Source organism: Molothrus ater, chromosome Z, assembly GCF_012460135.2.
Source record: "Molothrus ater isolate BHLD 08-10-18 breed brown headed cowbird chromosome Z, BPBGC_Mater_1.1, whole genome shotgun sequence".
Taxonomy (NCBI): domain Eukaryota; kingdom Metazoa; phylum Chordata; class Aves; order Passeriformes; family Icteridae; genus Molothrus; species Molothrus ater.
This window is the reverse complement of record NC_050511.2, coordinates 15,281,557-15,287,054: the sequence shown is the minus strand read 5'-3', so window position 1 is coordinate 15,287,054 and position 5,498 is coordinate 15,281,557.

Here is a 5,498-nt window from a genome sequence, read left to right as displayed (position 1 = left end):
TAGGAGAGTGAATATGCACATTCATTCAGATTCTCTACTATTAGGTATGTCCAATGCACACAGACTGAGAGCTGTGCCTCTGTGCTGATGAGGACAGGGGCATTTCTTACTTGCCTTCTGCAAAGTTTTAACGTCAGTTCTTTGGTTTTGGTTATGATGGCTCCGTAGTCAGTAAAAGTGCTGAAGATTGTCTTATGGTTTTCAAACCTTTTTCATCTTTCACATTTCTGCTGCCTTATTGGGAGTAGAAGTCCTGTCATTAGAACAAAAAACAAAATGCTTAGCTTTCATTTAATAGACAAAATAATTAAATGGCAAAAGACTAATAGAAGCTGCTTAAAGTCTCAGGGTTTTGGAATTACAAATAATACTTCTAGCTACATAGCTTTCTTCACTTTTTTCACAGAAGCCCTCTTTTCCCCTTCTAAATACATAAAAACGAAAGGAAAAGATGTTTTAAGTAAAAGGATGCTGTCAGACTTTCTAAAGTTTACTGAAGTTTGTTCATAAATAAATGGAGTGGCATTTAACTTGATTACTTCCCTCCACCAAGGAAGGCTTATGCCATTTAACTTGTTACTTATTTTATGCTGCCTTATCTTCAGGTTTTTTCTTCAGAATTACAAACATATTTCCAAATTAAAAAAAAAAAAAAAAAAGAAAAGATGAAACTGAGTTTCTGTCAACTTAAAAAAACTAAACCCAAAAAAAACCCCAAACAAATTACAAAACCTCCCCAGCCCAGGAAAACCATAAAACACATAATTTGGATGAGAAAAAGTCTATACTCTGTCACCATACCCACAAGAAACAGAAAGCATTCACACATTGACTACCCCAGAGCATGAGCCCCAGGTAGCCCAAATTCAATCACTTAAGTAAGGCCTGGTTCTTCAGGTAGTTTAGTGCTCCTGCTTATTGGTGATAATTGAGCAAGTACTGCAGCAGAATGGAGGATACCTTTATTTATAATTTATATTACATATAAAATTCTCACGATTTTTTATTGTTGCCATAGAAGAGAGGCTGTTTTTAAAAGTCTGAAAGGTTAGAAAATGGAGAGTTTGTGATAAAGAAAGACTTATCAAAGGTGATCTTCATTCTGATATTAAAGCAGTAGGTGAGACTCGCCTGTGTGCCTTCATCATAATTACAATTAGAGGAATTGTTCTCAATTTGCATTCAGATTAGAGGCTGCCTTACTTTTGACATGTATATTACTGCAATGAAGGATACTGCCTCCCTTCCTCCTTTGAAGTCTGATCCTGTTTGAGTCACTTAAAATATCTTCTGCAAATTTTGAAGCACAGCTTGCAAAGCAAACCCTGTGATGAGGTGGCATCCATTTGTATCACAGTGAACTTTAATTCTACATTAAACTACCAGATTGTAGACATTTCTTGTCTGTACATAATGGCTGCAATTTAAATTGTGTTTTCAACAAAGTACTGTTTTTTTCATTATATTTTCCATTTAAAAAATTTAATTTTTTCAGATATCAGAAAGCAGGGGACTGGTAGGCAGAAAGAATTCTTTGCCAAAAATCTGGCTTGAATTTTTAGATGCCAGTTCCTTATGATGGCGTGTTTGCTATGTGGACACTATGCGTTGCTAATCTGCAACCCTGCACAGTAACCCTGTCACCCTTAGTAACAACGGAGTATTGACAGTATCGATAATCAGTATCAACAATCTCAATAATTGGTACTGCCAGCAACCTAGAATTTTCAAAAAACACAATCCTAAAGCACTATAGCACCAATTTTTGTTTCATATACAGCTCTGATCGTACAACGCGACATTAAACATTTGACAAATGGCAGAATAGAGATTATATGCTTAATCTTGCAAATTGTCTTCAAGGAGGTAGCAGGAGATATTTGGATTGACAGCCACTCAGCAGGATGCAGACAGTGCAGAGAAGGCAGCTGCAGAGTATGCAGATTGCATAAACTGTAATTTTGAATCCAGACAAGACCTCTGTTTAGCTCAATCCTTAAAAGAGAGCAAGCAAAAGATAAATGTTTAAAGGAGACAATAAAATTCTGCTTTGTAGTCTTGTACTAGCACTCAGTATATTACTTTGGCTCTTAGAAGCATGCACATTTTGCACTGTTTTCTAAAAATTTTATTATAATCTGACTGTTACCACAGAATGGAGAACTAATTCCCCAGTGCTTGTGTTGCATAACATCTATTTCAGCACATCCTTTTGATAGTGATCCACAGTTTAGTAACACATTATTTCCTGGCCATGCAAAATTATTTCCTGGTAACCTAGCAAGACTTATTTCTATAGTAATTCTAAATTGTGCCTCCTATTAACTAATGTTTATTTTCATGCTTTTATGATTAAAAATATCATACCCATAAAAATAATAAAAATTTTCTAAAGTCTAATAAGGTCTTGATGATTCAGCTTCAGATATTGAAAGCTGCTAAGCACCGTCCCTGAAGTCAACTTCCACCTTAAGAGGTTTTAAGTCCATTTTGCTTGTTTCCTTCCTTTTTCACAGTTGTTCTGATATACGCATCAGTTACCTTTGCACAATCTGAGTGGATTTTATAAAAAGCAAACCTCCAACGTATGCTGGATCACATACATCCTTTGGTTATTTTACTGTTTCAGTTTTTAAAAGAAATAAATGAATGCCAAAGACTGGGCTTTGAGAACACAGGATTTGGTTGTTACTGAAAATGAGCTGTAAAAGTACAAATTACAATCCACATTTTTATTCAGCCAATAATCAGCATATATCAGTATTCAGAGTTTCATTTACTTTCCTTTTGTCATGAAATTTTTTAGCAAAGATCTTCCTGAATCAGCTGAATAAACAAGCAATTTCCCTGTATCAGAGATTTTATTAAATATAAGTTTTTTTATACGCCAGAGTATGGTGCAACATATGAATTCTCGTTCCAAAACAACTGTCACATTTGCCAAGTAACTACCATGTGAGAATAAGTCAAAGTTTCTCTGTGGAAGTGAGAGAAGAGAAAAATACACTGCAAATGAATAAATGGAGTAGATTAGTCTTGGTATGTAAAATTTAAATACTTTTCTTGAAATTCCTAATTACTGGCCGGACAATGTTTCCAAATGCAAGCTAATAGTAGGGTTTTTTTTTTTTTTAATATATCAAATATTCTAATTTACCATTGTTATCACTAACCTTATAATTTCTGAAATCTCTCACTATTTCAATGATCTAACCAAATACAGCTGTAGTTCTCAGTAAATAATCTAATCTGGTAATCTAATTTAATCATACTATAATGCTAAAGCAACCACTGGAGCACGGAAACCCTTAGAGGGCTGTTTAGTTGCTTGACCAGTTCCTCTAAATTCTGCTTCTTTTTTGCCTTCCTTCTGCCATCCTTCCTCTTGCCTTTGCTTTTCTCTTTACTGTTCCATTCTCACACTGTTTCATTTATGGTTTCTGTACCTCATACCATGAGTAAAGGAAAAACCAGCTCCCTCAGCAGCAGTTTAATAATTGTTTTCTTTCAATTCAGCATTAAGTAAGTGTGGGATATAAGATGACAAGAGCTAAGATGAAACTCTGCAAAGATGTTCATCATATCTTCTGACTGCTCACCAAAGTTAACTTGGTGGAAAAAACAGTCCAGTCCTTTACAAGACTAAACACCAAGTACTCAAAAAAATTGTCTCCATCTGAACCTCCACAGTTTCCATTTAGTAAGAGCTGACAAAGCTGCAGCTAGGTCCTAGATGGGACTGCCCTAGAGGATCCATTTGTACCAGATCCCAGTGTTTAGTCATAGATTTCCACCAACCAATCCATGTTGATTCCAGGTGGATAAAATCTGTCTTACCAAAAGGTGCTGCACACCCAACCAGTAAATAAAGTTAATATAAAATTCTCTTTTCACCCATTCCAGGGAGAGCTAACTGGAACTATAAACCAGTCCTTCCATATCTTTAGGCAGTTGACACTCCTCTCTCCTCTGCCTCTCCCTCTCTTTTCCTCCCCTTCTCTCTCCTGTCCTTTCCCTCACCCTCCCCCACTACCAAGAGATAAAGTCTCTTCAGTCCTAACTGGTTCAGATAAAACAGCTTTCAAGTGCTAGCCAGTTTTTTTCCTATTAAAAGCTGAAGATCATCTACCATTCCTAAACAGCTTTATCTGAATTGGATTCACTGTCTGAATCCCATCCTCTGTGCATTTTAGCAGGCTGGCAGATTAACAGTCATGGGGGGCTTCAGTCTCTCCTCATAGCACATTGCATTGTGAGTACACCTGAATACACAGCAAAGGGCCTAATGAAACAGTCTTGTTCCCAGTCTTTTGTTCATTAGTTGTATTTACTGGGAGTCTTTATGAAAGAAAATTTTATTCTGAAGGTTACTGTACAGGTATTTGGAAAACATGGATGGAAGCATGAACATGTCTAGTGCTGGAAAATCAACATACAGGGCATTTACTCTGCATAAACTCTTACAGCCCTGTCAGGATGGTGAGCTAAGATGACAAAAAGGCTTTTTTGCAGTGACTTTTTTGTATCGATACAAACCTCTTACATAACTCACCCTCTGCATAAGCTGAAAGGAAGGAAGAAGCAAGAAGTACGCCATCACAAAGTTATTCTTTCAGAGAATGCCACCTTGCTGGAGTTAATTTCGCAGTACCAGAACATAGTTATTTACCAAGCAATAAACAGAAAAGCATATAAAGCACATCTCTAAATATATATACACACATATGAGTGGGCTTATTAGGTAAGCACACGCACATATAGAAAAAAGTGTAAACAATTTCACTTAGCCCTAATCAAAAACCTGAGGAGCTTGCCAGAAATTGTGCTCCCCGGTCACTGTTGCACAAGGTGGGAGATTTAGAAAAAGGGATGCAAAAGATTCGCAGCTCCCATACAGTATAACCCAGCTGTCCTGGAGGCAGTGACCCTCGAAGCCGGGCTCTCCAGACGATCACCAGCCAAAGGCCAGGGGCAGACAGCTCTGCCCGAGGCAATCTTCCCCGTGCAAGCCCTCACGGAGCCGTTTGCCGCCGAGCGTTACTCCTGCCCAGGTGGTCTTGCGGCCACCGCCCCTCTGGGACAGAAACAAGTCCCGATCCTCTGTCTCCACCTGTCCCGCCAGCCTCCCGCCACCCCGGGGGTCTCCGGGGCGCCTCAGCCGCCAGGGCCTCGGTCCAATTAGCCCCCGGTCGGAGCCCCCGCCCTTCCTCCGCCACTTAAAGCGCGGCGGGGCCGCCGCGGAGCATGTTCTCACGCGAAGAGCAGCAGTTGTGGCAGCGGTTGTAGCAGCAGCGCCTTCCCGGCCGTTTTTTTTTGGTTTTTTTTTTTTTTTTTGGCCTGTTTTTTTTTTTTTTTTTGTCCCAGTGAATTTGGAGCAGCTTTGTTTTGCGTTTGACCCCCGTCATTGCTGTAGCAGCCGGCTCTCCCACAGAGCCGCTCTGGCCTGCTCGAGGCTTCCTCAGGTGGTGTAGCCCGCGGAGTGCGGCTCCGGGCCGAGC